The sequence below is a fragment of the Myxocyprinus asiaticus genome, chromosome 11, assembly GCF_019703515.2.
Source record: "Myxocyprinus asiaticus isolate MX2 ecotype Aquarium Trade chromosome 11, UBuf_Myxa_2, whole genome shotgun sequence".
NCBI lineage: Eukaryota > Metazoa > Chordata > Actinopteri > Cypriniformes > Catostomidae > Myxocyprinus > Myxocyprinus asiaticus.
This window is the reverse complement of record NC_059354.1, coordinates 26001969-26014688: the sequence shown is the minus strand read 5'-3', so window position 1 is coordinate 26014688 and position 12720 is coordinate 26001969. Positions and strand designations below refer to the sequence as shown.

General features: G+C 37.7%; 1 protein-coding gene across 3 annotated transcripts in view; it reads right to left on the bottom strand.

The window, feature by feature from the left end:
* LOC127448380 (zinc transporter ZIP10-like) overlaps positions 1–12720 on the bottom strand; it is a 43182-nt gene that overhangs the window by 23122 nt on the left and 7340 nt on the right. The window contains exons 2-3 of one of the 3 annotated variants that reach the window (XM_051710855.1): positions 2521–2586; positions 1555–1637 (exon numbers count right to left, since the gene is read on the bottom strand). The exons of 1 other annotated variant lie outside the window; for it this stretch is intronic. The gene's annotated coding sequence lies outside the window, so the exon portion shown is untranslated. The remainder of the gene's footprint in view (positions 1–1554; positions 1638–2520; positions 2587–12720) is intronic. One more of the 3 variants, XM_051710857.1, reaches the window with a different exon arrangement.

Sequence of the window (12720 nt, the reverse complement as noted above, 5' to 3'; positions counted from 1 at the left end):
AAAACCCTGTTTCAATTCTCTCAGTCTCAACTGAAGCCGCTCTGCCTTCCTCCGCCATTTCAATGACAGAATGTGTACCGCATACAAGTAACGTGAATAGAATGAGGTGCAAATTTTTTGACACGCAGTGGCGATTTTGCGTGCGATACAGACGATAATCCTAAATGTAAACCGGTTGCCAAATTTCTACCGGTTTATCATGTATACCAGTATATCACCCACCCCTACCTGACAATGTTTTTACAACAAGTGTAATGAAACGTCACTTGTGAGGAGTGAGGAGTCACTTGTGAAACTCTTGACAGTGGTCTACAGTTTGTTAGAATAATAATGTTATGCTGGGACAGAATATTTAAACTGGTTGCATAAAGTACCTTGTAAAGGCAAAATCTTTTGAAATGGCCACTTTTACCATCAGTTTTTTCATCTGTTTGAGTGTAAGAATATATGTTTTGGTGTGCATACATTTTAACGGCCGACATCGTTTACATATAAATTATGTATACAAGTTGTATCGGACTATAAGTCGCAGGACCTTTCAGATGATACAAAAGAAAAAGTGACATATTATGGAAAATACAGTAAATGTAAGCTTTTTGTTCACTGTCACTGTTCACTGAACTATCCTCTTGGTAATACCACAGCTGTTTCCTAGTTTTTGCTGACAAATATAGGTTGGTTAATTGATAATCAAACAGAAAAATATAAATTTTTATAATGAATGTTTTTTTTTTAATAGGCCTCAAAAACAAGTAGGTTTACACAAAATATTCTCTATATTAGGATCGACACCCCTACAAAGAACGAGGCTTAGTGTCAAAACTGAAGTTGAACTGAAAACTGATGGGTGTGATTAAACATAATATGACAGTTTTGGTTATTTTTAATTCATTTTCCCCATTTAATAACATTTTTAATATTCAAGATTTTATTAATTATATTTACTTTTGCATCATGTTATAGTATAGGGTAGGGCTGAATGACTTGGACAAAAAAAATCTAATTGCGATTATTTTGAAAAATAATGCGATTGCGATTTGAACAGCAATACGATGAACATAAAAAAAAAAATAAATAAATAAAAAAAAACATGATTCCTTTTGACCAAAGCTGCTGACCAGAAATACTGTTCTAGAAAGGGTTTTCACACTTGAGTCCTCTTAAAAAGAAACAAATTAAATCAAGGGTCTTCAACAGGGGGTCTGCAAATTATTACTTGATCCACCAAGGCATTAGTAATAATCACTCGCACGTGAGCGACAGCGAGAAAGAGGAGTATGATTTCTAGTCTATCCACATGTTGAAGTCCTTCGCAGATGCATGCCAAATCTTGAAGTGACTAAACAGTGCTAGTCAGTAGAAGAGCGCAGCCCAGACAAACCCTCAATGCACGACACACATCAGGTTTAGCAGCGCTGCAGTGGAGGGTCATGTGAGTAAACGTATCTGCTTTGCATTGGTCACACTGTGTGGTTGAACGGATGACGGCCTACAGTTTTTTTTTTTATTATTATTATTAGTTGCTTTTTGCTTTGAGAACAATAGCTTACTTGCCTGGTGTAAATAAATAGTTACCGCTGAGATTATCAAGCTGGCATACAGGGTCCTTAACGTTCCACACACACAAGATGGTGACTCTGAAATCAACATAATTCAAGTCATACATTAAGTCATTGTTTTCCTCATTACAAATTTTTACTCAATGAAATGAACCGTAATTTTGAAATATATGTATAAAATCAATCACTCGCATGAGATGAAGACTCATTTTAGTAACGTTATAAAAGTTGTTTTATTCTGCATGGAAAGGGTCTGTCTGTTTTTCTTTCCTGTCTGTCTGTCTGTCTGTCTGTCTATCTATCTATCTGTCTGTCCTTTTCTTTCTTATTGGAGGAGGTTTGGCACAGGGATTAAAAGGAAAAATAAAAATGTCACAAGTCAAAAATGCTGCAGACCTCTGCTGTCCCTGCTGAAAATAGCTAAAACCAGCCTAAGTTGGTTGGCTGGTTTTAGCTGGTCGCCCTGCCTAGCAAGACTGGCCAGTTAGCTAGTTTCAGAGGGGGTCTGAACACTTTTTAACTGGTCAGGCTGGGAGACCAGCTAGCCACCCATCTTAAACCAGCTTGGCGAGGCTGAACAGCCAAGACCAGCCTGACCAACTAAGACCACCCTGACCAGCTAAGCTCAGCATGACCAGCCTTGTTGATGAGAGAGGTCAACAGAGAATGGCCAGACTGGTTTGAACAAAGTCTTCGGTAACTCAGATAACCGCTCTGTACAATTGTGGTGAGAAGAATATAATCTCAGAATGCTATTGAGATGCGGGCTGCACAAATTATCGTATTTTAATGGCAATCATGATTTCTGCATCTCACGGTTATAACTGTCTGTGATAGTGAGCTAACAAACAGAAATGATCAGGCAGTTAAAGTTGGAAATTGTTGTTCATTTTCCTTATTGGCTATGTCTACAGATGACAGACCAAATCACAAGCTCTTTCATAGTCCATTTTCACCTCACCTGACCAATCACTCTCTCTTCAGAAGTTCGTCACTGACCAATCACCATTTCACTTTCGAGCACGTGCTGAAATACAAAACCGCAGATGTTTACAATAGGGATGTGCATAGATAGTCGACATTCTGTTAGTCACTCGATTAGCCACTATTCGAATATCATAATCACTATTCGGTAGGTCTGCACAATTAATCGTATTTTAATCATGATCACGATTTCTGCCTCTCACGGTTAATTAAGCATAATCGTCTGCGATATTTGTGAGCTAGCAAACAGATGTTATCAGCCAGGTAAAGTTGCAAATTGTTGTTAATTTTCATTATAGGCTATGTCTACAGATGACAGACCAAATCTAGTCCGTTTTCACCTCAACTGACCAATCACAATCTCTTCAGAAGTTTGCTACTGACCAATCGCTGTTTCTCTTTCAAGCAAGCGCTGAAATACAGAACCACACCACAGATGTTTACAAGTCTCATATGTGTGGCGAACGAGGATGATGATGATGATACGCCATTCTGTGGTCGATGCACATTAAATTAATTCCATCTCGTGCTTTGATAATGTATGTTTTAAACAGAACACCTGTGCTCTGAGTTCATTTCATGCACGTCGCTAACGTGCACTGTCTGAGTTATTTTAAAGCGCTACGCATTTACCTCAGTTGCACATTTGCCTAATTCCAAATATGATTGGCCATAACAAGTGTGTAAACAAATCTAAAGTAACCCCATGGCACCGGGGTTGTGTGGAGCGAGGAGACGAGAGCATTTCTCCATGTATGTAAGGAGCACAAAACGCCACACTGTCACCTCTACTGGTAACACACAGAAACAACACTGTCTTTATTCAAAATAAATGGCTTGATAAAATAATTAGGCTTCCTTCAAAATAAGACACTTGAGACTGTACAGCAATTCTGCGCACTCAATTATTACATAAATATATTACTAATAGCCTATATATTACTCTAGGGTATGGGGATATAATAACAATGTAAATAATTATAATTAAAAAGAATAATAATTTAAAGAATGGATCTTAAAAGAGGATGCAAGTGTAATCACCCTACAGAGTAACTGTTTCTGTTAGCAGCAAAACAAAAAAGGGCAAAACATGCCTTAATTTTGGTCAAAAGGAATCATTTATTAGTTTGCAGTTCTAACAACTTGTTTAACATGAGAGCTACTGTTTAATGTAATTTTATGTTTTTTGTTCTTTTAGAATCAAGACCTAAGTGGCAACAGCATTTATTTATTTTTTTGTTCAAATTGTGCATCCCTGTAATAATAAAAAAAAAGTTTTCAAATAACAGAATAATCCTGATTTATAATTGTGATTAACACTGAGCAAAATAAACGTGATTCTCATTTTCACCATTATCGTGCAGCCCTACTACAGTGCATCTAGAAAGTATTCACAGCGCTTCACTTTTTCCACATTTTGTTATGCTACAGCCTTATTCCAAAATGGATTAAATTCATTATTTTCCTCAAAATTCTACAAACAATACCCCATAATGACAACGTGAAAGAAGTTTGTTTGAAATCTTTGCAAATTTATTAAAAATAAAAAACGGAAAAAAAAAAAGAAAAAAAAAATCACATGTACATAAGTATTCACAGCCTTTGCCATAACACTCAAAATTGAGCTCAGGTGCATCCTGTTTCCACTGATCATCCTTGAGATGTTTCTACAACTTGATTGGAGTCCATCTGTGGTAAATTCAGTTGATTGGACATGATTTGGAAAGGCACACACCTGTCTATATAAGGTCCCACAGGTAACAGTGCATGTCAGAGCACAAACCAAGCCATGAAGTCCAAGGAATTGTCTGTAGACCTCCGAGACAGGATTGTATCGAGGCACAGATCTGGGGAAGGGTACAGAAAAATTCATTGAAGGTCCCAGGCAGCACTGAAGGTCCTAATGAGCACAGTGGCCTCCATCATCCATAAATGGAAGAAGTTTGGAACCACCAGGACTCTTCCTAGAGCTGGCCGCCCGGCCAAACTGAGCGATCGGGGGAGAAGGGCCTTACTCAGGGAGGTGACCAAGAACCCGATGGTCACTCTGACAGAGCTCCAGTGTTTCTCTGTGGAGAGAGGAGAACCTTCCAGAAGAACAACCATCTCTGCAGCGCTCCACCAATCAGGCCTGTATGGTAGAGTGGCCAGATGGAAGCCACTCCTCAGTAAAAGGCACATGACAGCCCGCCTGGGGTTTGCCAAAAGGCACCTGAAGGACTCTCAGACCATGAGAAACAAAATTCTCTGGTCTGATGAAACAAAGATTGAAATCTTTGGCCTGAATGGCAAGCATCATGTCTGCAGGAAACCAGGCACTGCTCATCACCTGGCCAATACCATCCCTACAGTGAAGCATGGTGGTGGCAGCATCATGCTGTGGGGATGTTTTTCATCCATTTTGGAATTCATTTTGGAATAAGGCTGAAACATAACAAAATGTGGAAAAAGTGAAGCGCTGTGAATACTTTCCGGATGCACTGTATATGGTTGTTCAACACGTGCAACAGAGGTCTTCAACCCGACCCGAACTCGATGAGTTCTGACTAACTGATGGGTTTTGGGTCAGTTTTCAAGTACAGGGTGAGTTAGGGGCTGTTCAAAAAAAAAAAAAAATTCTGTGCATCTGTGCTTTTTTTCTATATACTCTTAACACACGCTGGATGGGCGTCTTTGACTGTTGCGCTGAATCTCACTGTTTTTTCTTTAAGCGTATCGCACAAGATCGCCACATTTTTAGACACAAAGTGAAGTTAAAAAGAACATACATTTTTATAAATGCATCACGAAACAACTGTGTCGTGCTGCGTTGAGGAAATTCAATTGCAATAAATATTCTTTATTCCCGTGTCCTGACTCTGATTAACCATTCGTGAAACATCGCGATTAACCGAATGTTAAAAATGGTAACCGTGCACATCCCTAGTTTAGAGGTTCCATTGATAATGTATGTAATACACAAAACAGCTTTGCTCCTTGTTCGGTTCATGCGCGTCGCTAACATGCGCCGACATCGTTATTTTTTAAGTGCTCCAGATTTACCTCAGTAGCACATTTGAGTTATTCCAAATATGTTTGGCCAATACAAGTGTGTAAACAAATCTAAAATAACCCCATGGTACCAAGGTTGTGTGGAGCAAGGAGGAGATAAGAGCATTTCATCATGTATGGAAGGAGCACAAAGCTGTTGTCACTGTCAACTCTGCTGGTAACACACAGAAACAACACACTTCCTTAAAAAATATATATATATATATAAAAAAATATTGATAAAAAAATTAGGCTTCCTTCAAAATAAATGTTATTATTAATAAAAAAACATGAACTCATTGCAGGGGCATTTTTGCCCCCATATTTTGAATTTCAGGGACATTTTTGCCCCAAGTCCCCGTTCTTTTCTGACCCTGAATTGAACTCTAGAGAGACATTAGAGATACTTCCAAATATATCGATTACAAGTTCTAAAACTGCTCCAGTGAGAAATCATTCATATCTTTAATCTGTTTACTGTCTTTGGTGTCTTGTTGTAACACAAATCACTAATTATTAAGCAAATGCGTGAAGACGTGGTGCCGTTATTGAAGGTTAAACAGTTACATCTGTTATTAGTGATATTGTGACCAACATTAATCTGATTTAAATTGGGATCCTGACAGAATAGCACTGAGATGAGTGACTGATGATGAGATATTAAGAGCACCTGGAGAGCACGCATGTTTGATTGACACAAGAGCACTCATGTTAAAGAGAGTAACGCTAAAAGCGCTCATGACCACTCAAACAGTCTCTATCGCACCACACAACGTCTGATTGTCACGACTCGCGTTACATCACGTGTACTCAGATTTGTATTTGCATGTTTATTTGTTATTGAATTCGTTTTTATACCCGTTAGCAGCCTCTTTATCCTCTTCCTGCTCACTGTGTTCCCGAAGTCAGAGCAAAGCTGTTTGGACATTAACAATGTACCGTTTGCTGTACAAAACCAGATGATACTGTTTTCTACGTCCATGTCTGGATGTATGCATGATGCGAGCACAGTGCGTGTTTTTTTTTTTTTTTAATAGTAACAAGTAGGTGTGGGCACTATGACCAAAACCTTATATGAGTAATTTTATATCACGATAACGATATATATCAGGATATAGTAATTTTTGGTGGGGTAAATAAAGAAAAATTGGCTTATATATTAAATAACCATATTGTAATGTCTATATTTGGGTAATTCTGTCAGTGAATTAAATACTTTAAAATATTTCCTCTAATATAATTTTCTTTTTATTTGGTGCTTGACAATAATCAAACTTGGTTTTAAATCATTCTTACCATAATGCTAAATTACACATTATGCCACATTTCAGTCTTTGTTGTACAGCATATACAACATAGAGAATAATACAACATAGAGATTGATACATAATGCAACGAACATAAACACTTCTAACAGAAAATTTCCTAAATTATGTAAAAACTTCTTACAGTATATATAGCAGAATTAATGCGGAGCGCATATGGCTTTATTTTGAGGTAAAACAAATAGCTTTTATTTAGAGTGATTATTGTTGTGTGACAGTTTGCATATTATATTTTTCTGCTCCGTGTAGGGTTAAGTTAACCTACACCACAGATGTCACAACTGTTTTAATAACAAGCTCCTCTTCATTTTCTTGACTTGTTTAGGAGTCATCCCGTTCTGCTGAGATGCAGGGTTTTCCTGGGTCAAAAATGATTAAGTAGCGTGCATGATACCAATCATCTGTAAATATCAGGAAGCATGCTGGACTCACGCACACTTGTGTGCTCCAGAGATAGCGCACGCGACACTTACATGAAACACTGATGCGCACGTCAGATGAGAAGCATATTAAGCATGCCGAACGCGAGATGAATGTAATTGAATTTGCTTGGGTGGCCGCTGAAATTTTTTTCAACCCCATCTATGTTTCTTAAATTCTCTCAGTCACACGTGAAGCCCTGCCCACTGATAGATAAGCCCATGCTGTGTACATGCATATTTTCATATCGTGATATACATGATATAGCTAAATCTATATCGATTGACACTTTATATCTTCGCCATGACATGTATCGTCATATCGCCCAGCCCTAGTAACAAGCAGAGTAACAAACACTAAACACTTACATATCCAAAGGCTGCAGTTTCAACTCAACTGTGAATGAAAACAGCAGTTTGCTGTTTACTGAAATGTGTTTATCCAGTGCTTTCACTAAAAACAGACTGAGATCAGAACAGCCTCAGGGGCTTTAAGTCTCAGGCAGATGCACATTAGCACAACCTGAATACCGAAGCCGAGTTAGTGATTCGTAGATAAGTAATAGAGTTTGATTAACTAAAAATCCTCTAATGGAGCAAAAATACAACTGTAATATTTGTATATCTAATTTTTCCATCATTTTTAATTAGTCACTCATTAATAACTCTGTATGCCGTTTGCGGATCTGATCAGCAAAAATTGGAACAGAAAACAAAAAGTTTATTAATGAAGACATCCTAAAAGTGTTTCCATACAAGCATGTGATAGATGAAAGAAAGCAGGTAAAAAGAATGAATGAGAGAAAGGATGAAAGAAAAAAATAAGGAAAGTCTTGATTTCACCTGTAACATTTGTTGGAATTTAAGGCAATAGGTTTTCTAGAAAACACCAAACCATCACATGGACAAAGTACATAATATCTGGAATTTGGGCCTATAGCCATACATAATATGCTGATTGTTGTACTTGAACTCCAACTGGCATGGGTGACTACGTGACAATTTAGCAAAATCGTTTTATGTAACACTCTTAAACAAGACTTTAAAATATAGCCTAAGAGCTGGACAGCAACATTTTACTGCATTTGTAACTTGTACTGACCATCAGCCTCAATGGAATCCATTCCTTGAGTGAGCTGATAGGCTAGCCCTAGTCCTATTATCATTATACATTAACCTAAGCCTCTGATGGAGAGAGTGAGCCCTTAAGATGCCTCATATGACTCTCACAAGGCTTCTGCCTACAATTAGCATCTCTCGCAAGTCACGCGTGAGTCCACCGCCGGTGCATTCCTTTGCTTACAAGAAAAAAAAAAAAGAGACAATCTTACTGTAAGAGAGATGCTGGGCAAGGTTACAGCAGGACATGTCTGGATCAAATAAAGCAGTTTTTACAACATGGGGTGAATAACTTTATGGTGATCAGGGCAATAATTCCCTTTCAATTCATGCCTGTGCCAATTCATTTTGTGGACAATGTGATTTTATGACATTTAAAGAGACACACTATGATTTGCGACTTGGCTAAGCCTTAGGTTAGCTAAGAAAATGGACTGATCACACAGAGTGAAAAAAAAAAAAAAAGGTCAGTGACAGTGATTTTGACCTGCTAAAGACAGATTGCTTGATCTGCTAAAATCACTCTGAATGTCCAAACTGTAGCTGAAGCTGAAACTACAGCCATGTACATGTGCAGCAGTACTGAGACTGAAACGTCATTCCTTCACAATTTTTTTTAATACATTAATTTAGCCTACTCTTAACCCTAACCCTAAATCAAACCCTAACCACAGTAGCAAAAATTTGATTTTCTTAAGTTATAATGTCCCCTAGCATCAACAATTTATAAAATTTAGTATGTGACCTCAGAATGTTGTCTCATCCATGAGTTTTACGTTTTGTTATGTTTGAATTTTTCACTCACAAGATACAGGCCAATTAGTAAGGCCACACCCCAAAACGTATTTGCTTATATCTTCTGAACGACTTAACGAATCAAAATTCTTTTTGATAACTTTTTGTCAGGAGGGTTTGTAGGTGATGTATACTAAATTTCGTGCGAATCAAGGAAACGGCCTTGGAGGAGTTCGAAAAAGTAGGTTTTACAAAAAAAAAATCTACTGTGGCACTGAATGATTTGGAGAAGCTAAGAAAATATATTCTAGATCGGTTCCAGAGTTATAAGCAAAAACACAAATTAGCTTATTATAGCACCACCGTGTGGCCGATTCTCACAAAATTGTATATACAGCTTTGTGTAGAGACCCTTCTTGTGTATAATAAGTTTCATGACCATCGGCCATTCATAATTTAAGTTATTAGGTGCTGAATTTTGATTGGCTGCTGGCAGCCATTTTTTTTTTCATTCGAATCGAAAGGTTAAGTATATGTTAGCACTTGAACCAAGCTGCAAATTTAATTTGTACTTTGTTGATAAAAGGGCTGCAGAGTTCTGATACTTTTTTTTTTGTAGCGCCCCCTACGGGCAGAATTGAGGAAAATTTGCGTGCATCGTCAACATGTTTCATTACGTTTGGACTGAGTAAATACTGAACAATGAATCAAAGTGCACTTAAACGAAGGAATTTTATTGCTAATATCTTCGGAACAATTTGATGTATCAAAATTATTTTGATACATTTCTGTCAGGAGGGTCTGTAGATGATTTATACCAACTTTCATCTGAATCGGACAAACGGCCTAGGAGAGGTTAGTTGAAGTAGGTTTTACAGAAAATTCAAAATACATTTTGGGGCGAAAATACAATCGGAGATATCCGTATTGTAGAGTTTTGTAGGGCTTGTCTCAAGGAATCAGAGGAAAAAAATATATTCTATCCCTTACTGTTGTGAAGATATGAGCAAAAATGTAAAAGTGATTATTATAGCACCACCTAGGTTTGAATGGGGGGGTGTGCTTATGCCTGAGTAGCGGTGCGCATCTGGAACCATCCTGCCAAGTTTGGGTTCTCTAGGATTTACGGTTTTTGCTGCCCAGACACTTTTAGGGCAGAAAAATGGAAAATTAGTACAAATACAATAGGGTTCCAGCACCTTCGGTGCTTGGCCCCCTAAATATGGTTATTTAATATATAAACCCATTTATATTGATTTTCCAGAAAACAACACTATAAACCACTTATCTGTGGGTGTTTTTCTCTCAAGAATGTGATTTTGACCAGGTGCGACTTTGTATCCGGAAAATACCGAAGTCCATCGGGCGAAATTAATGATCTCACTGATTCGCATTTATGTTACTGTATTTTATCCGTGGAATTTCGCAGTGCAAATGTACATGTGACTGAGCCTTTAGTTCTGAATTTTTGTTCCTCTTAAATCAGACACACCTTGCCAATTTCCGGACAAGTGCCATCATGTAGCGATTGTTCGTGCCCTGAAAATCGCCTGCGCTGTGCCTTTGATTTATATCCCTTTTGATTTCCAGCTAGCGATACACTACATTTGCACAGAAGTTAAAGAATGGCATTTTATTGTCCCTACTATTAGGGTTAGGTTTAGGGTTTGAGTTAGTCACATGCATAATATCATCAATTTGTGATGCTAGGCGGAATAATTTCATCAAATTGTGATGTTAAGTGGAATAATTTCATCAATTTGAGATGCTAGGGGGCACAATAACTTAGTCCTTTTTGTGCTATTGTGATTAAGGCAGTTAGGGTTCCACAGGATCTTTCCTCTCAAATCTGATTATTTTTGTAATTTTTCCATATGTGCTTGTTTCCCGACAACTGCCACTTGCGGCTATATTTTAATGTCTATTTTCCAGTCAGTGAATTAAATATATAATGAAAAATACTTCTTTTATAATTTTCTCTTTATTTGGAAAATGACAAACACGGGTTTAATTGATCTCTCCTTGGTTTAAAATCAACCTCACTAAACACTAAATTTCAGAAAATAACACTCAAGTAAAAAAGAAATCCAATGAAAATAAACTTAATGATTTAAGTCATCTCTTTAGAGAATACATGAATATTTGCAGGCTTGTTTCCTAATATCATCGAACAGAATTTTTATAAATGTGATGTTTACTTTAAAAGCCCTATATTTTGCAGCATGTTGTAGCTGTTTTCCCCATCAGTGGTTGTTAGACTGTCAGGCTGTTTGCTTTCCTCATTCATGCTTTAAGTAAAAAAAAATAAATAAAATAAAATAAAATAAAAAAAAGAATTTTAATGAGTCACATTAGTTTTGTGGTCGGCGCCGCAATTTTTAGTAGAGTGAGTGATCCTGTTCTGCGCTCTCCTGTCTCTGGAGCACAGATATCAGGAAGCTGAACTCACGTGCTCCAAACAGTTAGCATGAACGCCACTAATGTGAAACACAGATGCGCGTCAGATGACAAGCAAATTTAACGTTTATGAATTGCCTAACGCAAGATGAATGTAATTTAATTTGCTGAATTTCATTGACATTTTCAATGCCTACAAAACCCTATCCATGTCTCTTCAATTCTCACGTGAAGCCCTGCCAGCTGATAGATATGCCGCACACATGGATATTTAAATATCGCGATATACACAATATGGAAAAATCTCTACCTACTGAACACTTAATATTGTCGCCATGATACACACTCACCGAGCACTTTATTAGGAACACTGTAATCCTAATAAAAGTTCCCAGTGTGGTCTTCTGCTGTTGTAGCCCATCTGCCTCAAGGTTTGACGTGTTGTGCATTCTGAGTTGCTATTCTGCTCACAACAGTTGTAGAGAGAGGGGTTATACAAGTTACCACAGCCTTTATGTCAACTCAAACCAGTCTGGCCATTCTCCATTGACCTCTCTCATCAACAAGGCGTTTACGTCCGCAAAACCGCCACTCACTGGATGTTTTTAGTTTTTGGCACCAACTGGAGTAAACTCTAGATACTTTTGTGCATGAAAATCCCAGGAGATCAGCAGTTACAGAAATACTCAAACCAGCCCGTCTGGCACCAACAACATTGGCAGCTGCCACATGATTGGCTGATTAGATAATGGCATGAATAAGTAGTTGTAGAGGTGTTCCTGATAAAGTGCTCGGTGAGTGTATATCGTCCTATCAACCAGCTCTAGATAAGTCACATCTCTATAGAAGTCGCACTTACAGAGGTTTTATGCGGCAGGAACAAGGACCCGGGAACAGCTGCCCGACTTCCCTTCAGCCGCTCAAAATGTTAAAACGAGCTCCGTGAAGATTACCTAAGGATATACATATCATATTAGTCAGTGTTTGGAATGGTTTTAATCGGGAACACCTGCCTTATGTTATCGTGTGTAACAATTTTCCGTATTCTGTTTGTTTTGTGAAAAAACACGACAAATAAGCCACATCTGTTTAAAACATGTAACTCTACGCTGTATAAAAATAAACAGCTTTTAGTCAGAGTAAAACAATATT